The 25,964-nt window shown below is 40.0% G+C and overlaps 3 pseudogenes; all 3 read right to left on the bottom strand.

Annotated features, from left to right (window-relative positions):
- Window positions 1-1,936: 1,936 nt before the first annotated feature.
- On the bottom strand, window positions 1,937-2,619 carry LOC125344609 (annotated as a pseudogene).
- A 10,595-nt stretch (window positions 2,620-13,214) lies between these two features.
- Window positions 13,215-14,244, bottom strand: LOC125344604 (annotated as a pseudogene).
- Window positions 14,245-22,096: 7,852 nt separating this feature from the next.
- LOC125344608 lies at window positions 22,097-23,381 on the bottom strand (annotated as a pseudogene).
- Window positions 23,382-25,964: the final 2,583 nt, after the last annotated feature.

The raw sequence follows: 25,964 nt of genomic DNA on the forward strand, positions 1-25,964 counted from the left end.
ATAAGCCAGTAATAGAAATTTCTCAGCCAGAACTGAGAAATTACATTACTGAGGTGTTCTTTAAATACTCATGGCCAGGGTAAAACAGTGACCCTATATAATGACTTATGTTCCCTTTTCTGAGACATAATCTAGACAGGACCTGGAAAGGTTGGAGAAGAGGTTTGAATGGAAATGAAGGAATGTGCTTGTGACTAATAAACGTTATGTATATAAAAATTACAATAAAATGAAATTACATATTGTAAAAGATATGTATGTCAAGGTACAAAACTATCAGTCATACCTATTTTGTATATTTCTTCCCATGCTGGGTATGTAAAACATTCACCTCCATTGAGGGGAACCACGAGGATGGAGACATCAATCTAAGTTTTAGGCAGACCTCCACCTCTTTCTCCTGGGTCCTAGGACCCTCTAGGAGAGGTTAGATCCTAGGTGGGGTATGTCAGTATCAGTTAGGACTTTCTTACTGTCACTTGACTACCCCTACACTACACTTCAGTTTGCAATAATACAATTGTAGTAAATGATAGATTTACAGCATTGTATAATGTACAAACCATACCCAGTTTACCTGTATAAATGGGTAACCAGTTGTGCCTCCTCCCTTATGTGAAAGCATGCCCCCTCTCTGCTTTCCAGATTATAGTCTCCCCTTCATCTTTCTAATTCTTGTAGAAGAGAGTCCAATCTGTGTATCAGTACAACTGAGACAGGTTTGTCATGACCACTGCAGTTTGATCTGAGGCACCTGTAAAAGGATACACAAACCTGTGAAATTGTTCACTCAGCCACTTACAATGGCCACCTAAAAATCTGTCACATGAGATCCAAGTAGATTCTTTAGCTAAAATGGTCCTTCAGAATTGAAGTGGCCTGAATCTTCTCTTTCTCCAACAAGAGGGTATATATCTGGTTGTGGTAAAAAGTTGTTATTTTTATGCAAACAATTCAGAGATTATAAGCAACTGTCTAACTATGGTGTGAAAAAATACTGAACAGGAAAAACAATTGATAAGGGAGAGGATGCTTCCAAAGGTGGTTTAATTGGTTATCTTAGATAACTACACATATCTGGGCCATGCTAGATCAATGTGCTCTGTAACTGTTGGCCATTACAGGTGGAACTCATAAAAGCTGAGTGTTGTTGAACTAAATTGGATTATTGGAGTCTATTGGAGTAGGCAAACACATGTGGGTAATTCCCCTTGATAAAGTGGATCGTTAGGACACTCAGTAAAGAGAGCATCAGGTAGAATGGAAACCAGAAGGAAAGGGGCACTGGGTCTCTGACAGTGCCACACAAATCAGTTCCCTTCTAACAAGAGAAGATACCCCACCACCTTGGACTCAACAAGTTTCTGCTGTCACTGTCCAGTACTGTCTAATGCTTGTTATGCAGCTCACAAGGAACATCCCTGACAAACAAATTTAAAGGGTCATTGAAGTGAAGTCATAGAAAAGCAGGAAAATTCTTTCAAACAAATATGAGGGTGCCATTTTACCTAATTAGAACAATGAGTGAACAACAAACATTCCTTTTTTTTTTTTTGAGGATTTGTAAGGATACTAGAATGCTTTAAGAAAAAGCATTACCTAATTTTGCTTTTGCTTTATTACTTTCAAGAGACAGAGAAGGGAAAAAGTGGCCTACTGCCCAACTTTAAGGCTGAGCAGGTACAAAAGTAGACTCATCTATATTTCTGGGGAAAACTAATGGACCCAAATTACACCCCATCCCTACAGAAAGAACCCTACAGTACACTACTCCAGAGCTCAAGCTAAAAGTATAGGTATGAGACTACACAAGGTCTCAACAGAACTAAACTGTAAAACATGGTATTTTTGACAAGACAACCAGCTCATCTAAGATGGAAGCATACGGAACTATTATTCGGATGTCCAAAAAGCTGTTACGTTGCTGCTTCCATTTCTACCACCAGCTCAGGCAGACACATAAGGGTGTGGCGGCTCATTGGTAGCGCCAGTCACAGCAGTGGCATCATCGTACGGGGACAGCAGGACCATAGTGTCATTGCTGGTAACATAAACCAGGACATCAGAGGAATTCCTGCCATTGATGTAGCCGTAGCAGTTCCAAACACAGCTAATCAAGTAGCCCTTAAATGTCAAGATAATACTGATAAACAGAAGAATAATGACCAAACAGGTGGGATTTACTGACATTATATCATCTCTGTAGGGAAAATCAGAAGGCAGCTGTCGAATGTATTCCCGAATGGAATATGGATAAACAAACACAGTGACTGCAACCAAGGTGTTCAGGGCAAAATCGAAGATGTGGTAAGAGAAGAACAGGATGATCCAGGCAGCATGTTTCTTGTATGCTCCATAAGTAGCCATTGCACATATCAGGATCATGACAAGAGAAATATATGTTGGTATCATCCATGAACTCAAAGTCCCCTCCTAGTTCAGAGCTTGAAAAGTGGTACTGATATGGATAAGGCAGGGCACTCAGGAGAATCAGCAATACCACAACATTGATGATCAGGTACCAGACGCCAAGCAGGATGGTGCGAGTGCGGACATGGCAACACAGGCAGCAGCTGTTGGAGTAGAACCGCGACCAGGGTGCCACCATCTTCATGGCTCTGGCCGTGCCACGGAATGCACGTCCCAAGTTTGCGAGAGCTTGGTCCTTGATTCCATTCGGGGCCCCACTGCGCCCCGGACTGCCGGTTCCAAGGCCGCTCTGGCTGCCTACCCCAGTCGCCGAAGTGCTCGCCTTCCAGCTGCCCCGGAGACCTCGAGTGACTACTAACTCTCTTTTTACATACAAAAAAGGAGAGAGTGAATTTGCCTGTCTATGATGGCGAATCTGTATGAACTGTACAATCGGAGTTGGTCAGGTTTGATTCAGGACATAAATCACGTACCGGTGTGTTTGGGGTTTGCTTTCCTATCCAAATGGACAGAAAAAAAAACACAAGAAAAATGGCAAGTCAGGGAATCTCCACCCCCACTCAGAATAACCAGGAATCAGAGCAGTCATTCAGAGACCTAGAGGAACAGTCCTCAAAATGCTCTCTGCACATGCTGCTATAAAAAATGATAAATGAAAAGTTTGAATCGCTTCCGACAAGTTTTCTAGAGTTTGAGGAGGCAAACCAAAGATCAATACATAAGCATGAGGACACTAATCAATGATTAATATGTGAATAAGATGAATCCAACCAAAATTAATAGCGAAACTTATGTCCTCAACAAACAGAAAGCTAAACAAACTCCAACAGAAGGATAAAGAGTCCTATGAAAGGAGAGCCACTCAGCGAAAAGATTTGCGAGACAGCACTCAGTACCAAATTAATGAAGTAAAGAAGTCTATACAAGATCAAAAAGAAAACAGTAGCAGAGAGTTGGAAGCCACCAAGAAAGAATAATTGGAAGAAAGGGAGATCAAAAATACATAGCTTACAAATTAGACTGGATAATGCAGAGGACTGAGTCTCAGGAAGTGTGGTTAGCCTAGACTATGGAAAAAGAACAAAAAATAATACAAAACCAAGCCAAAAATCCAAAGAGACTGTTTTAGTAGCTCCAATATATAATCAGAAAGCCCAAATTAAGGCGAATAGGTATTGAGAACCTACAGAAGGAAGTTAATGGAATAGGCATTGTTTAACAGAATAGTAGCCAAAAACTTCTCAAATATCCAGAATAATCTCATTCATATACAAAAAGCTTTTAGAACCCCCCAAAAAACAGACCAGAATAGGACATCGAGTTGATGCATTGTAATCTGGAGATGTTAAAGAGAGACCAAAGAAAGGATGCTTAAAGCTGCCAGGTAGAAAAGAACAATCGCATATAAAGGAATTACTCCCGATTTCTGAGCAGAGACCATGAAAGCAAGGAGAACCTGGAGTGGGGTATGCTATACCCTAAAGAAAATAGTTACCGACCAAGAATACTGTGTCCAGCCAAATATCCATACCTAAAGGTCAAGTAAAAACCTTCCACAGCAATGAAAACCTGAAACAATATATCTCCACCAAAGCATAATTACGGAAAATCCTCTAAGGTGTACTCTCATTGAAAATCAACAGGATCACAATACTGGCATAGAAATGAACCATAAATAGAAAACAGGTTATTAGGGTAAGGAATAGGAAAAAATGACACAAAAATCATAAGGCAATGCAGCTCTCAACATTAACTCAATATTAATTGATTTTACTCTACAATTAAATGACATAAACTAAAATTTTGGATCAAAAAAATCAAGAACCACTTTTCTGCTTCCTTAAAAAGACACATCTTGTCAACAAAGACAAACATATTCTGAAAGTGAAAGGCTTGAATAAAATCAATCCAGCATTTTAAACATCTATACACCAAATGCTTGAGCACCCAACTTCATCAAACCAATGCTACAGACTCTAAAACCACATATTGATGCAAACACATTGGTTGTCAGAGATTTAACACACCACTGTCACCTCTAGACAGATCAACATGCCAGAAACCCAGCAAAGAAACCTCAGATGTAAACAATTGCGTAGACCATTTAAACGGAACCAACATCTACAGAATATTCCACCCAGCAACACCAGAATGTACAATCTTTTTGGCAGCATATGGAACATTCTTCAAAATAGATCACATTTTAGATCTTAAAGAAAAACTGTACAAACTTAGAAATATTGAAATCATTCCCTGCATTCTCTCAGACCACAATGGAATAAAATTAGAGCTCAACACAAGCCACCAGAGAAAATCCTGCATCATGTGGAAACTGAAAAACACATTTATGAACTGCCAGTGGGTCATCAAAGAAATCAGAACAGAAGTTCAAATGCTTAAGGCATTTAACCAAAATCAGCATACATATACCAGCTCCTTTGAGACACAGCAAACACTGTACTCAGAGGAAAATGTATAGGTCTGAGAGCCTACATCAACCAACTGGAGGAATCCCAATTCAACAACTAAACAAAGCAGCTAAAGATCCTTGAAGAGGAGCAATAAGCCAAACCCCAACCAATAGAAGGGAGCAAATAATTAAAATTAAATCACTTACAGTAAAAAAAAAAAAAAAACAACAACATAGAAAGAGTCAAGAAAACAAGGAGTTTGTTCTTCAAAAATATTAACAAAATGAAAAGGCGTCTAGGAAACCTTAGCCAACAACAAAGACAGCACACCAAATAAACAAAATCAGAGATGAGGCTAGGAACATCATCGCAGAAACAACCAAGATCCAGAATAAAATGGAATATTTTGCATAACTTTGTGCTAATAAATTTGAGAACCTTGAAGCAATAGATGAATTCATAGCAAAAACTGATATGCCCAAACTTAACACGACTTAAACCTCCTAACCATAAATATATCAAGCAATGAAATAGAAACTGCAATAAGAGATCTTAGGAAAATGACAGCTCTGATGGATTCAGCGCACAATTATATAAGCCTTCAAAACAGAACTCATGCCAATATTTTTCAAATTCTTCAATAAAATTGAAAGTGAAAATTTGCCCCAAACACATTCTATGATGCCATTATAATCCTTATCTCCACACCAGACAGGGACTCATCAATGAAAGAGAGCTTTAGACATATTTCTTTGGTGAACATTGGTGCAAAACTTCTCAACAAAATTCTGATCAATTAATTTCAACAAGTCAAAAAATCATGTACTATAACTAATGGGGATTTGTCCGGGGATGCAAAGCTGGTAAAATATATACATCAATTAAACTAATTCACTACATCAATAGGAATAAGGTCAAGAATCAAATGATTGTTTCTTTAGACTCAATTTTTTTTTGATAAAATTTTGATAAAATCCACCCACTCTTTGGTAATGAAAGCTTTGGAGAAACTAGGAATCCAGAAAACATTCCTGAACATAATAAAGGCTGTCTATGAAAAATGTACAGCTAGCATTATACTTAATGATGAAAAGTTAAAGCCATTTCCTCTAAAATCAGGAGCAAGACAAGGATGTCCGGTCTCCGCACTCCTCTTCAACATAGTACTCGAATCCTAGCCAGAGCAATAAGGCAATAGGCAAATATAAAGCAGATCCAAATAGAAAAAGATGATGTTAAACTCTCTTCACAGATGACATGAACCTGTATGTAAAGAAGCCCCTAGAATCTATTCCCAAGTTGGGTGAGCTGATTTGAAGCTTTGGCAAAATAAACAGATATAAAATAAATCCTCAATAATCAATTGCTTTTCTATATGCCAACAATTTGAAGACTGAGGCTGAAATCAGGAAAGCAACTCATTTTATAATAACCTCAAAAAAAGCCCATAAAATTCTTAGAAATATCCTTAACAAAAGTGAAAGACCTCTATGGTAAAAATTTTAATCACCTGACAAAAGGAAGTTAAAGCAGAATTAAGGAAATGGAAAACTGTCCCATGCTCATGGATTCTAGAATTAACATTGTGAAAATGGCAACATTGTCAAAGGAAATCTATCTACAATTTCAATGCAATACCCATCAATAACCCATCATCATTTTTAATGAAAACAGGCAGCAGTCCAGAAATTCATATGAAACAAGAGATCCCAAATAGCAAAAACAATCTGAAGCAGAAAGAACAGTGCTGAAGGAATTTCAATGCCAAACTTCATGCTGTATTATAAAGCTATGCTAATAAAAACAGCTTGGTATTGGCACAAGAACAGGCCTGAGGACCAGTAGAATAGAACTGAAGACACAGAAATGAACCCTCAGAACTGTGGCCACTTAATCTTTGATAAAGGAGCTAAGAAGTAGGATAGAAGAAAGACATCCTCTTCAACAAAGCTGGCAAAACTGGTTCACTGCCTGTAACAAACTACAACTATATGCTTATATGTCATCCTGCAACAGAATATATTCCAAATGAATCAAAGACCTCAAGGTAGAATCAGATACTCTGAAAATTTTGCAAGAAGGAATAGGAGAAACATTTGTGCTTTTTGGCACTGTAAGAAACGTTAATAAAGGCACACAAACAAAATAAAATAAGGAAAAGTTGGACAAATGGAATTTCAACAAACTGACAAGCTTCTGCTCAGAAAAGAACAAACTTGCAAGATAAGTAGATAGCCCACAAATTGGGAGTAGATCTTTACTGCCCATACAACAGACAAAGGCCTCCTATTTAAAATAGATGTAGAATTCAAAAAATTAAATTCCTCCAGAATCAATCTTCTGAGAACCAACTTCCTTCTCAACAAATGGCTAAAGACTCCAAAAGAGACTTCTCTGAAGAGACATTCTCTGAAGATAGTGGCCAAGAGACACATGAAGAAGTGCTCAACATCAAGGGTACTTTCTCTGACATTTTGTGATATTGTACCATAGTCCCACTTTTTCATGTTTCCTGATTAACTGGAATAATACTTTCACAGAATTTACAGCCTCAGCTGGCTTACACTTTTAATTCTCATCAGACTCCGGAGTAGACACTGTGTGTGAGGCACTGATGGTTGCCCTAGAATTATTGTTTATTTAACAAAATCCCTGCTGCCTCACCACACTTTGAAAGTAAGCTGCCCTCATTTACTCCTGGAAAATTGATGTCACTACATGTGAAATCTCTACCTCCTCACAGTATTCATAGCAGAGTACAAACTTCTTGACAGTGGTCAAAGAAACTTGTGAAAGCTCCTGTGTCTCCAGAGGTTCCTGAGTTGCTGACGACCCTAGTCAGGGGTTTACCTGAGTTCAAATTTGGACCTGCAAGCAAATTAATCTTTGAAAGAAGGAAGAAATGAGGTGAGAGCAGGTACATTTTGGTTTAATGTGTGGTTGACTGGATTTGTGTGAGGCAGCTTCTAAACAATGACAGGAATTTCTAAACAACCAGGCATGAGCCAGTGAACATTGTTGTCATTGGTGGCTCCTTGATTTGTGGCAACTCTTTCTTCTTGCAAGAAATTATAAATAAAATTCACTAGATTAAATCATTAAATAGAAAATTAACTATATTAAATAATTAAGTTCTGGCTGAGAACATGGAATAGTGTTAGAGTGCTTGCCTCGGGTGCGTGAATCTCTGAGTTCGATGCCTCAGAACCACAGGTATAGAAGGAGCCAGAAGTGGCTCTGTGTCTCAAGTGATGGAGTGCTATCCTTGAGCAAAAAGAAGCCAGGGACTGAGTTCAAGCCCTAGAATTGGCAAAAAATATTAACTAGAGTAGAAAACACTTGTGGCTGGGGAAATGACATGATCACAAAGAGGGACAGTAGTTTCACAGGTAGACTAACAACCTGTTTGGCAGCTATATTGGCCTGATGATATCTCTGAGACACAGTTGAATTAAGTTTCTGATTTTCCTTCCAATTGATAATAGCCAACTGTTTGAAGACATCCAGGATCCCAGAGGGCTAAGGCTACTTGTTTGTTTTTTCGACTGTTTCCTTTTGCAAATACTACTCGTGTTCCTAAGAAACAAGCATATTCACGTGTATGTCCATGTATGATATCACTTTGAGTGTTTACTCTTACTTCTGTGTCCAAGTAGTGAGCTCCACCTTTTGGGGCAGTTTGCCTGGGGTAAAGGCAGGAGCAGATAACCTTGTCCTGTGTAGTAGTAGCCAGTGCTCTTGCCACTAGTCTTCGATCTTGAAACATACTGCTTGCATGAGTAAAGAAGTCAATATGGGTGATGCACAAGGCATTGTGAATGGGCTGGTTAAGATCAAACAGGCTTCAGGAATCCTTGCTGGGAGCCTTTAGGTCATCATCAAGATGGAGCTTGTCTAGGTGTTGAATTGGAACTGGAGATGATCCAGTGAAAAAGAGTGTTCTGGCTCAAAGTGTGAGTATTAGACATCCATTATCCAGTGACATGCCCAAGTCTCAATAGCATTGGGGGTTTGTCAGTGTCAACTTTTACCCCACTGTTAGTTGGTTGGCTACTTTTACGAAGAGCTAAGTCATCACCAGGTTAGTCAGTCAGATCTCTTGGTATGGTAGCCCAATAGTTGGTCCCACAATTGAGAGTATAAATAAGGAATGTATTTGCAATGGCCCAAACATCATGGTCAAACAGATGGGAAAGTTTTGGAGATATTTTCGATCATCAGATCTGGAGCAGTAACCATTAGCATCTTGAAGTCCTGAGAGGCAATTTCCTCCTGATCTTCCCAGCAGCTGTTTGGAACCCCGAGATGTGGCACAGTAGACCTGTTTGGTCCTCTCACAAATTCACAATATCCACACACGACAGCATCCTTCTGTGCCCAGAAATTCTTGTGCCAATTTCTTTGGAAATGGAATTCAGATATAAAGTAATGATCTTTGCGGCTGAAGAGAGGGATCTGCTCTCAGACCAGGGGTTGTTTTCTAAAGAAGAGACATGAAAGAGACTGATAGATCTATGTCTTTTTACATGACACTATGTAGTATGGCTGATGGAGAAAGGGTGAGTTTCTTTCAGATGTCTGAGCACACCTATTGCTGGCAGGAGAAAATTGTCTTCATACTGAAGGTGAGGTAGGTTGGGGTGTTGTTCTTGAAACTCTCATAAGTCCTGTTGGAGATCCTCCTCAAATATGGTAGGTGAGTTCATAAAACTTTGCAGGACACCAGTCCATTTCAGCTGCTGGGTTTCCCAAATCAGGGGGTCTGCACACTGTCCTGCTTAAAAGGCAATCTGAATTTAAACTCCCTACAAATTTGGATGAATGAAGCCAAACAAAAGCTACCAAAAATTCTTCATGGTAGGCAGTTAATGAGGAGACAAGGAGATTTATTTGCAGGTTTATTCGTTTGATTTCTCCACTTCACAGAGCCCTATAAACTTTTAAGTCAAGGAGTCCCCCAGTTATATTCCCTAGCTGGCTGTTTCTACCTTGGGCTCCCAAAATGACTGATACCCTTATCTTAATAACCTCACTTCTTTAATTAACATAAGGGACAAACTCCTACACAGGCTCCTATAATTGATGATCCTGACAGCATTGATCTCCCCGTCCCTTTGAGAACCATGTTAAAAAAAACACTAATGTTTCCCTCCAAAGCATGTCAAGTTGTCTTGTTACTACTATGAAAATGCATACTCTCTGCAAACATTGCCCCTACTGGGTTTCTCTGCCTCAACAAGAGTCTTACATGAATCAGTGGCTGTGGACATAATTCTCTGTATTGATGGCTTTGGCAAAAATAACATGCATGTTGAAAAAAAGAAGAAAAACTGAGTTACTTGAGCATGTCAGTCTGCCTGTGGAGCAGAAGTGTCAGCTGCTATTGCAGCTCCAAGGCCTATTTCTTTTCAGGCAGTTAATACAAGGATAGGATGCACAGTATTTTCTTTTTGCAATGCAAATTATAGAAAAACAACATTTATCAGTGCACATTATGGTTAAGGAGCTGGTATTGCTTCTTAGTGTATAAACTTGAGTATTAAAAGAATACACTTAGCACCCATATTCATTCTCATTTTGAAATCTCAGGACCTCTGACAAAAAGCAATTAGCCTTTTAGAATGCCCAACTTTCAAATTTACTTTTTATACATCAAAATTACAGAGCTCAAATAAAAGCACTCAATCTACCCATAGCACAAGTTGAATAAATACTTACAGCCTACCCAGATTGCCAGTGATCTGCATGTATCTCTAAATCATTAGGAGTCAATCCCAGAGGATTACTTGACAATCAGATTTGGCATGTCTCCTCATTGGAGACAGGTTACCATTGTCTTTCGTTTTTCATTTCATGCAGGCCAGTGTTAAATACACAAATAAACATTCCTGGTCCCATTTATTCAACCGTTTCAATCATGTGGGAGTTCCACAACACCTTAAAATTGATAATGGATCTTGTTACACCTCTCACAATTTTCAGCCCCATCTACAGCCAGGACAAGTTCGGCATCACTCTGATATTTCTTGTGCCCACACAAGTTCAAGCAGTTGTAGAATGTGCTTGTCATACCTTTAAATTCCTGTGTAAATAAACAGAAAAGGGAGAAGAAGTCTACATCCTTTTTGGGATCACTGACATAATATTTTATTTGCTAGAAAATGATTTAAATTGTGACAAGTGCGGGTTTGTAATCTTTGAAAGGCATTTTCAAACATCTTCTTTCTTTTCAAATCATAGAACTGAGGAACTGATGGAAACACTTTTGTGTCCAAGACAGGGCCTTGTATTCCTATTACTGGGAGCAGGAGGCATGCTTATGTTCTATATCCTGTGGCATGAGCAATGTTCCCTGCCCACCATGTCAAACTATATCTTAAGGGGAAAGACCAACTTTTCATCCCTCTGCCACAGGTGGCAAAGATGGCCTTGCAAAACTAAAATATCACCACTGGCAACCAAAATTGTGCAAGGTATGGGCTTGAACCAACGGAATTAACAGAACCAGAAAGAAAAGAAAACAATGAGGACAGTAGCAGCTTCCTGGATACATGAAAACCAGCTTACCTAGCAACTGTATTTGTGTGCATCTTGTGTTATTGCTACTTAACTTTAGGCCAGAGATATGAGATAGGAAGTATGTTGTGGTAATATTCTAGACACTGTATTTAGAGTACCCCCATTTCCAAAAGTGACACCCAAATGTGGAGGACTCTCAGAAGGACCCTTACTTAAATGAACTGACTGGTGGCAACAAATGAATGACAGTATTTTTGTGTCTTCCTCTTCACCCCCTTGTATTTCTGCTTCAGCCAGTCATAGTGGTACTCACATTATAACACAAGAGCATGTACATTATCACCATTTTCATGATAATAACCCCAGTTAATCTCAATTCACTCATACTATGGTATAAATGCTTCCCATCTGACTATAAACAGCACATACTTACTATCCAGTTTAGAGAACTAGCAGAGGGCACATAATTTAACCAAGACTATTATATTATTGTGTTATTATACTGCTGTTAGGTGCTCCTCTTGTTAGAGGACATTTAAAAAAAGGGAAACCTAAAATATTCTTATTATTTGATGTGGGAGACTTCATTTTATTCTTTACATTTTAATTTATTTAATTTTCAATACTCAAAAAGCATCTGTGTGGACATTGTTAGGCTTGGAAATTTAGGCCTATCTTTCCAAGGCTGAGTTATTTAGGGAATGATCACATTCATCAGCTTGACCCCAATCAAAGCCAGAGCCAAGCAGAACAGGAAAAGCTTCAGAGATGAAAAATGGGCTTTAAAAAATCAAGACAACAGAAAATTCCAATTTCTAAAGAGCAATAAATTATCAAAAACACTGAATTAGCTGTACAAGCAGTAATGAAGTAATTCTAAGACAAAAGACAGCAAACAAAGTGTTGAGGATCATTAAAAAAAATTTCAGGGCTGGGGATATAGCCTAGTGGCAAGAGTGCCGGCCTCGGATACACGAGGCCCTAGGTTCGATTCCCCAGCACCACATATACAGAAAACGGCCAGAAGCGGCGCTGTGGCTCAAGTGGCAGAGTGCTAGCCTTGAGCGGGAAGAAGCCAGGGACAGTGCTCAGGCCCTGAGTCCAAGGACCAGGACTGGCCAAAAAAAAAAAAAAAAAAAAAATTTCAGAACTGAAGATCTCACACACCTTTCCATGTCTATATGCTGCCCACCTAAGCCCACCAACATTAAGATTCCCAGAACATGGCATGCTGGTTCTGAGGATACTGCTCCTCTTGAAATAATGTCTGAAAATCAAAATGAGAAAATCTAAGTGTGTGATGATGGACCAGTTTTTCCTTCCCACTGTAATTTTCTTCACGCTCTTGGGAGGATCAGGATAAAACAAGTTCAGTAGTCTCAGATTAAATTAATCTTACCTCACTTATCGCTAATGTGGTCAAAATGATTTTTATGATTAAGACAAAGGGATTTATACTGGTTGGACTTTAGGGCACTGGTTCCTCTCTATTTACTGCGAAATATGTTCATGGTGGGGAGGGGCCAGAAACAGCTTTCACTGGACAACAGGACACACAGCCGGACCTCAGCTAGGCTTGAAGGAACTAATTCAATTCAGGCAGGAACAAACCAACATAATAGTTTCACACTTATAAAATATCACTCGGAATTCAGGAACAAGAGGCATTTGTAGTTGAAGATACAATTCCATCTGAAGGAACTAACTTTCAACTAAGAGAAAAAAACATTCATGTGGTTGGAGCTTGTTATGTGATTCCTACATCCATCTATTATGTTTGTTTGTTTTGATACAATTTACAGCTATGTCAGTAAGACTACCACCCCAGCCCTGGTTCAGGTATGGTGTTTAGTTTCAGAAAGTGCAACTGTCATGTAGCTGGATGCCATTGCTGTTGTTTGCAGAGGCCTCAGAGTTCTGGGCTTGCCAAGTACAGTCCTCACCATTTCAGATCTTCCTACATAGGGGGCGGATGTTGTGCAGTTCTAGCCATGGCAGGATACAGATACTGTATCATGTACAATGGAAGAGATGACTGCAGTGAAGCTGCTGGACTGCTTCCTCAAGTGTGTAATCTTTGCATACTGCACATTCTAGGCCCATCTCAACTTGTTCCTGAGTTACTGTCAATGTTGGAAGAGATGTAATCTTTTCCTGTGACTGGTGGAGGCCCTGTGTTTGACACTTGTGCCAAATTCTGCGTTACACTGGCATCAGCCCTGTCTGACCGCGGGCATAGTCCCCAGGGTTGGAGTGTAGCATCCCACTCCAAGAAAAAGGGTGGCCGGGGTGCCGGGGGTGGGGGATCCAGGAATTGTAGAATTTGCAAAGAGTCCTGCCAAGATCCGTTGTATGATCCCTTCAATAGCTGGAGATCTGTCAGGACGAGGACTTCCCTGAGACCTGTATCTCCGACTCATTGGCAGCTGTGGAGGCCGTCTTGGTCCCACAAGTCAGTGTGAGTTTGGTGACCCCTCTCCTTGGCTCTATGGTCTAAAATCTTGGGAAACGTTGTGTGATCCAAATGGCTCTAGAGCTCGGCAAAATGTGTCGATGTGCTATTGTCTATCCGGCTGCCACCACCACCTAGAAAATCGGAATCATCTGTCACTTCTTCAATAAAGCCTGGTTCTCATCTGGGACATATATATTCCGGTAGTTTGGGGATGACCTCGCCCTTGCAAAAGTGGCAGAAAAGAGGTGCGTGGTCACAGGGGCGCCCACATTGGCCCCGGCCCCCGAAGTCTCCGCCACTTTCTGCCTCAACCGCGTAGGGCAAGAGGGCAGCGGGCGCAACTCTCACCAGGCCGCTCCTTGTGGCTGCACCGGCCGCTGCCGCCTCAGCGCGCCCCGCTCCGGAGCCCGCGCCCGTGGGAGGGTTCATTCTGATAAATGTTTTTAATATGACCGATTGCACATCGGCACCGTGCCACTTGTTGTGTTCCTGTCCAAAGAGTACACTCCTTTGGTCTGCTGTGAGTGAATGCCTAGAGTCCTGTATCTATTTTTTCCTGTCCCAAGCTATCGTAAAACTCACTTTTGCATGGGAGCAAAACCATTGTCTCTCCCAGTTTGGCTTACCTCACTAAAAATGATTTATCTAGTCCTATCCATTCCCCTGCACATGCTATATTTTACTTTGTAATGGCAGTATAAAATTACATCGTGTATTTTTAGATCCACTTATTCATTGGAGGACATCTGGGCTCTTTCTCTAACTTGGCTAATGGGAATAGTTCAGCAGTGAACAAGGAGGTGCAGTTGTCTTTCCGTATGCTGGTTGGTGATGTTCAAGACAGATACCCAGGAGTGGCATGGCTGGGTCATGTGAAATGGGTACTTTGGTTTCTTCAGAAACCTCCAGCCTGCTGTCCGGAGTGGTTTTACTAGTGTTCATACCCACCAAAGGCACAATAGACTTCTTCTTTCCACCACATCCCTGCCAGTATTTGTTGTTTTTGTTTGAATTTACAATGTTGGCCAAGGAAATTGAGGTGAGATGGAATCTCATAGGTATTTTGATGTGCTTTTTCTTTACGGCCAGGAATGGTGAGCCTTTCTTCATGTGTTTCTTTGCCTTGTCTCTTCTTCTCAGAAGTCTGTCCTTGGCACCTTTTAGTGATGGATTAGCTTTGCCATGGGTTACTTTCTTGAGTTCCTCTATTTTTTGGATATAAGGCCTTTCTTAGATATATTAGTGGTAAAGATCTCCTCCCGCCCTGTTCTATTGATTGTTATTCTAGTTCAGTATCTATATCCTTTGGCATGCAAAAACTTTTTATTTTTGTGAAATTCCACTTGTCAAGTGTCTCTCCTATCTGCTATGTCCTTGAGACTTTGCAGACAGGTCCTGCACATGCCTTTGAGCTCAAGTATTCCTTCTACTTCTTCTTGCAGTAATTGCAAAGTTTCAGGTCTGATGTTGAAGGGTTTGAGCTACTTTGAGGTGATTTTAGTGCATGGAGACAAAGGGGGATCCACCTCTAATTTTCTGCATCTAGATACTTAGTATATATATACATATATATATATATTGTTTTTTTATTTTTTATTTTTGCCAGTCCTAGGCTGTGAACTCAGGGCCTGAGCACTGTCCCTGGCTTCTTTTTTGCTCAAGGCTAGCACTCTGCCACTTGAGCCACAGCGCCCCTTCTGGCCATTTTCTGTATATGTGGTGCGGAGGAATCGAACCCAAGGCCTCATGTATATGAGGCAAGCACTCTTGCCACTAGGCCATATTCCCAGCCCCTAGATACATAGTTTTAACAAGACCAACTTTTGAAGAACCTGACTTTTTCCCACCGTCTACACTTGGCTACCCAGTCAAATATCAGGTAACTCTAAGTAAGTGCTTTTATGTCTGAGTCTTCTAGTCTGTTCCAGTGATCTCCAGGTGTACTTTTGGGGCAACAGCACGCTGGTTTTGATAGTAAAGCTTGTTACTAGGGCTTCAGGTCTGGAATTGTGATACTGCCCCCATTGCCATTTTTTCCTAGAATTTCCTTAGCTATTTGTGGTCTTTGCTGTTCCACATGAATTTGTAGTTTGTATTATCTATCTCAGTAAAGAACTACTTTCAGGATTTGTTGGGGATTGCACTAGATTTCTAGATGATTTTTAACAGTACGTGGGGATTTCATTAAATTTATAGATCATTTATGGCCATTTTTCCTCTACTAGTAGCTACCCCTTCAAGAATGTTAAGGGTTTTTCATTTACTGATGTTGACTTTGATTCTTTTCTTCAAATTTTTAGAGTTTTTTGCTATGAAAGTTTTTTTGCTCATTTAATTAGGTTTATTCACAGATACCTTGCTTGCTTACTTGGTTTTATTTTGTTTATTGTGGGAATATCAATGGAGGTGTTTTCCTGATTGCCATCTCTGCCTGTGTATGTTTGGTATACAGTCTACTGATTTTAATTTATGGATTTATGTATTGAAAGTTTAATAAACAGATAAGCAATGATATAATATACAAATACAAACATTATGAGGATTTTAGATTTTTTTAAGAGTAAATTCTTATTCATTAAGAATAAAATAATGTTATTTTCCTGAAATAGAGAGCTGGATTTAAACAAAACAAAATAAAGGCAGGCGCCATGTTTAGTAAGGTGAAATTTACATAATTAATACAAGATTACAATGTTTTGATGTCTTAGAGGCAGTAGGAAGTATGCAACATAGTTTAAATATTCTTTGAAAGGAATTTACCATTATAAAGTAACAAGTAATTTTGATACAGTAAACTATATGTTATCTAGAAAACAAAACTTTATTCTTGAGTTATATTGTTACATTACACTATTCTTTTAAAGTTAGGCTTTAATTATATACCTAATTCAAAATGTTTCAAATATACAAGTTGAGAAATCAGATCACAGTCATCTGACCAAAGTAAAAGTAAAATGCATTTTCATCATCCTCTATTGATACTTTGAAGTCCCCAGGTTTATGATTAAAGTTAAAATACTGGTTATTCTAAGGGCTTTTCCTATTACATTTTTGTTTATCACATACAAAATGGGATCAGAATGCACCAAACTTCAATGTGAGTCTCTATACAACTACTGTACAGTGACTGTTGAGGATAATACTCATCCTCAGTAACACATCAAGGTTAATCATTAAGATCAGTGAATCTGACTGGAGGTGCAGCTCAAGTGTAGAATGGTACTCAGGAGCAAAATCTGTGAAGGGACTCCTTTATATCAGTTATAGACACATTAAAGAATGTCTTAATGTTTTCAATACCAGGTGACATCTGAACAAAAAGCAGTTAAATCTAACTTATCCATAACCACAGGAGCAAAGCCAAAGCAATGTCTGGTGATCGTGAATGGTTCTTCCACCATGGCTTTCTTGTTTGATAGTATGTAAATAACCTTCCTAGAATGAATAGATTTTAATATATCCAGACTATTTCCCCTAGAAACTAACAAGCTAGGTAAGTGATTGTAGCCTCCAGATCAGAATTGCCTTGCAAGTATGGATTCAACAGTGTGCAGAGTTTGTGAGTAAATCTTTAGTTCAAAACTTAACAACTTCAAACCAAGAAAAAGATTTGTAAAATGTTAGTATTTACAAGTAAACATACTGAAAATACACCCTCTTTCAATCTGTACTATAATAAAATCAGTGACAAAGCATGCTAGGCCTCACCGTGCTAATACTCCACTAGAGGCTATATGTACTATATATATGAGGAGTTATTTTATAAGTGCTATATAAAAAGGAGTAATAGAACGAAACTGCTGTTATCCTTTCATGGAACGGCATACATTTTTTAAATAAAATTCTGAGAAACATCCTTTACTGATTTTATGACAAGGCCCTCCGGTAGCAGTGTATTGAGGGTGCCTCCCCAGAAGTTGTACACTGATACAATGGGTCCTGTTTTAGGTTGACAAATCTCTCAAGATCAGTTTTTCTCCCTCAAGTCAAAGGTCCGAAATGATGAGGCTGTTACCGTAATTTCCCCAATCCTGGGTCCATGGAGGATTTAATGCACTTAGTTCTCTCTGACCACAAACAACCTAAGTATTTTTTAAAAGATTAGAACTATTACAACACACAAAATTAAATGCACTGTTATACACTAAGTCTGTCGATACAAAGAATTTAGTGTTAAAAGACATGATGGTCAAGTATGTTTCTTGTATGCAGAGGAAATTAGAACTATGTATTATAGGCTGTGCTGCCTAAATGCCTACACAATAGCCTTTTACTGAGGTTAAATATCCAGCACAACTGAAAAGCTCTTTGGATTAAATGAGGAATAATATTACATAATAAAATCTATACCTTTGGATGAATGGGGGATTGTTCAGGTCTTACCTAAACACTTAGGTTTAAACTAAACTAGTTTACATAACTAAACTAGTTTTGTGTATGTACTACAAAGGATAAAGTTTTCCCTATATGAGATCATATAAAATTTAGCAAATTACCATTCGTTTCTTTAATACATAAATAGGTACTGATTTTAAAAAAGTTTTCAAAGATCAAAAACTTTCAGTATTTGCTTACTTTTACAGTGAAAAGGTAAATATTAACCAATATTATCTGCTGAACCAGAAAATTTAGGTTAATGAGGCACTGCTTTCTCCCTGCTGGAAGAAAATCCTATCATTTCCTGGTTTTTCATTTGGGAGATGAACACCAGCTCTTACTAGCAAGTACTGAATAACTTTAGTATTAAAGGTTTTTAGATGACAACCAGTAGGTCATTTAATAACTTTATTAAACAATTCAGTTACCCTAAAGGGCTTGCTTAGCTTAGGAATATCCTTAGGTTTGACTTCTCTCTCTGCCTGTGGTTGCTAAAGATTTATTTTAAACTAGGCTCATTGATATACATCTGTAATCCCAGCTACGTGGGTGGCAGAGGCAAAAGGATTACATATTTCAAGCCAACTCAGGCAGAGGGTGGGTGAAGCCTTATCTTAAAAAAAAACATACAAACTAAAAGGGCTGGGATATATGAGGCCCTTGATTTATACCCCAGAACCAGAAAAAAACTACTGTGACCTTTTTTTTTTTTTTAGTGCCTGGCCCTCCAACTTGAATTCAGGGTCTGGTGCTGTCCCTGAGCTTCATTTTACTCATGGCTAGCACACTAGCACTTGAACCACAGCATCATTTCCTGCTTTGTCTCAGTACTTACTTGAAGTGAAGAATCTCACAGTCTCTTCTGGCCAGGCTGGATTTGAATCTCAATCCTCAGATCTTAGATACCTGAGTAGTCAGGATTACAAGCATGAGCCACCAGTTGCTAGTTGTGGACTACTTCTTATTTTTATTTATATCAACAAAAGTATTTCCAGGTTTGTTGTCAGTCTAAAATGCATTTTTAAGTTGGCAACTTAAAAAAGTTAATACCAAGGTGTTTAGAAGTAGTCACCTCCAGCACACATTTGGAAGGTGGCCCACACCCACAATCCCAACAATTGGGAGGCAGAGACAAGAAGACTGCAAGTTTGAGGCCAGCCTGAACTCCATAATGATAACAAAAGGATCTACCTTTGTTATTACTCAAATATAGGGAACACTGAGCACAGCTGTTCCCTGTGCCATCAGTCCCTGACTCCAAATATTTTAGCGAACCTTCCTGTTTGCTCAGAGCATAGGATTATGTCTCTAACTCAGTCTGCATTCTATGAGTAAACACGACTAAGACTGAATACTGTACCCATTTCTATTTCAAATATTAGTTATTCCATTTCAATATATATCTGCTGTCTGGCTCAGGATCATCTTGTTTCTAGATGATCAAATCCCTTCCATCTCATCTTCTATATTTCTATAACAAGGAAAATCCTAGACATTATTAGCATCCATGTAGAAGATCAAAAATAAGAATAAAAAAAGAGAGATTAAAACGAACAACTAAAGATTTCATCACAAGTTTACCAAAGATAGGCTGGGGTTGGTGGTATATGCCTGTAATCCCAATACTTGGGAGGCAGAGACAGGAAGATTACCAGTGAAGGACAGTGTGAGCTACATACAGAATTCTAGGCCAGCCTGTGTAGCAAGACCCTGTCTCAAATACACACAAATCAGAACACAGTTAAGCTGGGGCTGCATCTCCATGGAAAAGGATTTGCCCTGCATGAACAGAGGCTGGGTTTCATCTCTCCTACCCCTCCAAAACAGTTAGTAAGAACAGACGCACACCACTCCTACATTTCAAAAATAGGCAAAGACATATTGTAAACGTTTTGTTGACAGAACACTCACTATTAGTACACAGCTACATATGCTCATATGTATTTCTACTAGAGATCAAGCAGTATACTTCCTTCATGGGAAGCTGGAAATAGCTATGTAGGGCTAAGTGCTATATTAACCTACCTATTTATTTTACAAAAACGAATTTTTATATGATTATTCAAGCTGTTACTTAGGTTAAGCTGACAGTCCATGAAGAAGTAGAAGATGGTTCCTATTGTGTCTTGCTGCAATCCTAGCTACTTATATGGCTGAGATCCAGAACACCGTGTGAAGCCAGAATAGGCAGGAAAAGGTCCACAAGACTACCTCAGAAACTGTAACCCCTCTGTACATCACTTTAATAAAGAATTTTTTTAAAGCCTCCACCTTCAATTAATCAGCAAAAAATCAAACTGCAGTCTTGCTTAACCAGCTAAGCAACACTCAGGTGAGTAAGCATGAAGTCTCAGTTCAACCTCAGAACCACAGAAATGATGCTATTTAGAAGCATTTACACCAGAAAAAACCTTGATGCTACCAAATTGTATGTTTTACATTAGCATTTTAGGTATGGTATAGGCACTGCCTACCTGAAATTTACCTTTCATGATTTCAGTCTACAGCTTGCTGTGGCTCAGTGGAAGATGTAAGCAAAGACTCTTTTACTTGTAGTTTACAATATACAATGTAATAATTACTTCTATAGATACAGGCAGAACATTTCTAAATAATAAAAGAATAATCTTACTACACTTTTAACAAGGAGATGGTAAGGGGACTCACTATAGCAGCGTGCACGACTGCAGTCATCAAATACTCATGTTTCATGAATGAACATACAAACACACACACAAACCCTGAATTATATGATAACCTAAAATAAAAAGAATATATACAGAAAGCTAGCACACATAAATAGCATTATAATACAATACGGGGTGCTATAAGAGGTTACCTGGCATTCTAATGCAATCTCACCTGTACATTTAGCACTTATTATGTCATTATAACTTCTAATCTAATGGTTATATGTGTGTTGTTATACTTTACATGAATTTACAGTGTACTACTGTTCAATTCTATTGCACATTAAACTAGCCAATAAAAATTCAAAAACAATTATTCTACACTTTACGGAGAGAATAAGCTTAGTATCTTTTGCTACTTACCAATGCTTTAGTTTCAAAATGTTCCAGTGTTAAACTAGTTTTAGACACTGTGTGAATGTAATTTCCTGGCTTTCAACGTTGGCCCTCTTGTCTTGTTTATCTAACCACCTTAGTTTTCTTGGAAATGTTTCAAAGTTACAGTTTAGTTTATAGCACAGGCAAAGGGGTCAAATTTTATTGTTAGAAATTCTACCTTTCTCACTCACAAATTAGTGTATCCTCTACAATTTTCTGTCAAAATATACTATTCTGCTTCATGGTAAACGGACTGATCAAGATTGTGGTCTCCCATTATGTATAAAGTGACTGGTTTAAGCAGCATCACTGTTGCAATGTACTTGTAAACTGACATGTAGATTGAAACCTCTTTGAACAACTACTTAAAGATAGTTTAAGAAAAAAAAAATAAAGCGGGATCACTGCAATGTTGAAACCAAAACAGGAGTTAAGAAGGCATGGGCTTGGTGTGATTCACTGAGTTGTTAAAGCACATTTTAAAGGGTTCTGCATAATGTCAGGTTCTAGTTTGCTTTGGCATTATTCTTTGCATAAAATTCCATCTCACTGGAATGATTAAGGCACTTTAATCATTGCTAGGCTATAAAGATTAATAATCATATAAAAACAAATAAAAAGTTCCAATATCCTACTTAAAAGTTATATTCTTTAGTAGTTATTTGGTCAGAACGACCTAATGAAGTCCTATGCAACTACCTGTGGGCTCATATGAATAGATGGGTCTGTTATATAAAAACAGGGGTGGTATAAGGAGAAGGCTTCTTCTGTGGTATAGTGCTCAACTCACTGCCAAAGGCAGCTCTGTAATAATCACACCTTGATAACTCCTCACTTCTTCTATCAGCAGCAGCAGCAGCAGCAGCCGCTGGTCCATGGCTGCTGAGAATGTACCATCCTGTTGTGAACACTGCAAACTGCCATTCGGAGTGAAGTCTAAGCACGGAACTGGATTCATTCTTGCTGGACAGGCAGATGGAATATGAACTCTTCTATCCCGTACTTTCCTTGATGAGGGCAACAAGGTTTCTAGTCAATTTCAAGCTGTCTCTCAGAAGCCCCTCGATTGTGCTCAACCAAGGAGAACTTTGTGCATTCGGTGTGCGCTCCGCTGGCTTCATCCTCGGAGTGGGACTCGCTCTGGGATGTGGAGCTGTGCGAGGCAGAGCTGCAGGGGGAGGAGCACTCAGGAGAGCACAAGTAGTGCATGAGCGGAAGGCGGTACTTCCCACAGAAGTCCACGAACGTGATCTGCCTGACACAGAGGTCAAAGTCGACTCCTCCACATTTTGGGTTTGGGCAATTGCTAGCTGAACTCAAGTATCTAAGAAGATTCTCAGGAAGATCACAGGGGACGTCAGCGAAATATTGCGGACCTCAGTGGTCCATGCAGCCAATTCCAGGAGAGGGGGAGGGGCATAGGTTAAATCCCTAACAAAACGAACAACCAATGGATTTCCTGGTGAACTCAGCTCCTCCAAATGGATAAGGGTGAGGATCTTGCGAGGCAGGCATGTCAGCAAGCTACTGGGAAGACTGAGGGAACGAAGGGAATGCAACTGGGAACGCTGAGGAGGCACACTTTGGATTTTGTTGTCACGCAATACCAAGTACTTCAGACAAGGCAGATTTGCTCATTCTGGTGGGACTCCTTGGATGAAGTTTCCTCCAAGATATAAACACGCTAAACTCTGCAAGTTCTCGATCTCGGCCGGGATGCTCCGCAGCCGGTTGCCGCCCAGGCTGAGGGTGTGCAGCGTGCGCAGCCCCAGCAGCTTTGGCGGCAGCTCCTGGAAGCCATGGCTGCTGAGGTTGAGCACCTGGAGGCTGCGGCAGGGCGGAGAGCGCGCCAGGCCCTTGGGCAGCGTGCCGGGCCCTCCGAGCCGGTTGTGGCAGGCCAGCAGCATGCGCAGGCCGCTCAGCGCCAGCAGATCGGGCCGAGGGGCAGCGACGCCAGACGGCTGTGGGGCAGCCGCCGTCATCGCGGCGCCTCCAGGAGCCGCGCTGACCCTCGCCGTGCGCCTCCAGCTCGGACTCCATCCTCTCGGTGGACACGCTGAGGCGGAACCAGTTCAGTTCGGCCTCTCCGGTTGAGGCCACCGCCGCTCCGGCCTCCTCCATCCTGGAGGCCAGGCCAGGCCCCGAGCCGCGCCTTGCCTGACCACCCGCGGCCCCGCCCCCTCCCTTCCTCCCAGTCCATTGATCTGTGTGAGGTAATTTTGTAACCAGCTACTATAACACAGTTTTCAGTCAACTCGAGGAGCTTGGAGATGGAGTCCTTGTTTCCTTTAGATATCATGCATTAGGGTATCTGCAATACGGATGGCTTGATTCTGCCTTCCTTATGTGAATCAGAATTGTATCTTTTTCTTGTCTTATTGCTCTGCCTAGCATTTCCAGATCTACACTGAAGAGAAGTACAGAGAATGGACTACCTTGATTTCTCGCGGACTTTAGAGCAAATTGTTTTTGTTCATGACCATTCCGTATGGCATTTGCTGTGGTTTTATCATATATGGGCTTTATTATTTTTTGTTATGTTCTTTCTATTAATGATGTTGGATTTTTGTTTTGGAAGAGATTTCTTCGCATCTACTGAGATGATTCTCATGGACTATTTTTGAAGCAAATGGGACACTAGAGTTGTAGTTTGACCTATAATATAACCCTCTTCCATGGCATTATACAAAGGGTGATACCTTGTGAGGAAACCTGACTGAGCATGTCATACTTTGTACTCCTCCCAGTTATTTGTTTGTTATGATTCAATTCATCAACTTCAAAAAGCAAAGGACACTTTGAAATTCCTACTTAAAGGGTAATCTTAATCTTCCCATCATTTTTCCCATCTTCCCATATGTCTCATGAATACCAAAGGTTCTACTGGAGCCTTAATTAACCTCACTGCTTCTGCAGTGTGTGTAGCAGCTACCGCTTCTGATGCCATAGCTGATCTTAAGTATTCCAAAGCTCTAGGCAGGTAGAATCTGACCTACAAAGGAAAAAAGGACCACAAAAGTTTTCTCAGAAATTGTTTTTAACTCGGTTACGGGGCTTGAACTCGAGGCCTCGGGCTAGTGTTGTACCACAAGAGCCACAGAACCACTTTTGCTTTTTTTGTGTGTTTAATTAGACATAAGGGTCTCATAGGCTTTTCTGCCCAGACTGGCTTTGAACCAAGAACGTCACTCAGATCTTACCGTCCAGATAAGCAAGGATTGCAGGTATGTGATACAGGAGAATAGCCAAGTTTTGTTTTTCTATCTTTGAAAATTCTGACTACATACAGAAAAAATAAATTCTAAGGAGGCTAGATGGGTTAGATTAACTTTCTGAATGGCTTTGAGAGTGCCAGGAGGCTCTCTTTGAGAGACAACCACCTCAAACTGATTCTGATATTGCAAAAACTTGTAACTCTTGAACTTTATACTTCTTCCGATCATGACCTGAAGCTATTGGAAGAACTTCTAAAGTGTTTTCTCTGATGGCCTCCACAGGAACTGGGAAAGTTTTCCAGTTTTTTCCCCCCCACAACTGAATGAGCTTCAAAGCCTATGGGTATTTCAGTTCTTAAGGAACTGCGAAGCAAACTCTGTTACCTTAATCCTAAAACTCAGTTCTCTGCTGTAAAATTCTGCACCTGGAGATTATTTATTAGGGAACTAATTGTTATTTTTTCAATCTTCAAGAAATAAATGGGTGGTGCTGTTTCCCAGATGGTTGTTTCAGGAAAGAGCCAGGCATTGGCGGGTGGTCCAATATAATTCTAGCTGCTCAGAATGCTGAGATCTGAGGATTGTGGTGTGATATCTGCTTAGACAGGAAAGTCTGTGAGACTCTTATCACCAATTATGCACCAATAAATTAGTAGGGGAGCTCTGGCTGAGGGCCAAGTATTATCCCTGAGAAAAACACTCAAGGACAGTACCCCAGGAGTGGGACAGAAACAATAAAAATGGAGATGTGGAAACCCTAGAGACCTGTGGTAGACCAATGTGGAAGACCAATCCTTGCCCACTCCATGGAGGAGCCATGGGGACAGCGCTCAGAACAGTTCATCATAACCACATTGGGGCTGTCTCTATTGGGTAATGTTTATCCAGTTTGAGTGCAGGCACCTCAATGGTATCCCAGTAAGGAAGAGGACAAGCATAACAACTCAGATTCTTGAACCCTTCTCATGAACATTGCTCTGGTGCTGAATATAGCAGGTCTCCCAAATGACGTGCTAGAACATATTCCAGGGACATGCAGGTTTGGAATGTTGTATTCTGAAACACATGCACACACCTATCACCATTATCATCTTATATTTAAGTTTTTCACATCCAGATATTGAAAGTGTACCCTTTACCTAGAGACAATTGTTTGCAGGACCACACCAGCACTTACATGAGGCACTTTTCCCTTGCTCGGTGTGATCCAGTCATGGTTTACAGAGTTTTGCTGTCTGAGTACCATCTAGACCATAGTAAGGCCCAAGATTGTGGAAAAAATGTTTGGCCATGTGACCATTCACAAAGAAACACTAATGAGCCCTCCTCCTAGCCAACACCATCCCCAAACCCCTCAGCAGTTTGAATGTTAGATATTTTACAGGATAATAATGAGTTGCTAGTTATGTTATGTCTACACACCTCCATGCTACAAGAAAATCTGGTGTTTCCAAACCCCGATGTCAACACGAATGGCATCCCCCATAGC

The sequence above is a fragment of the Perognathus longimembris genome, unplaced genomic scaffold, assembly GCF_023159225.1.
Source record: "Perognathus longimembris pacificus isolate PPM17 unplaced genomic scaffold, ASM2315922v1 HiC_scaffold_166, whole genome shotgun sequence".
Taxonomy (NCBI): domain Eukaryota; kingdom Metazoa; phylum Chordata; class Mammalia; order Rodentia; family Heteromyidae; genus Perognathus; species Perognathus longimembris.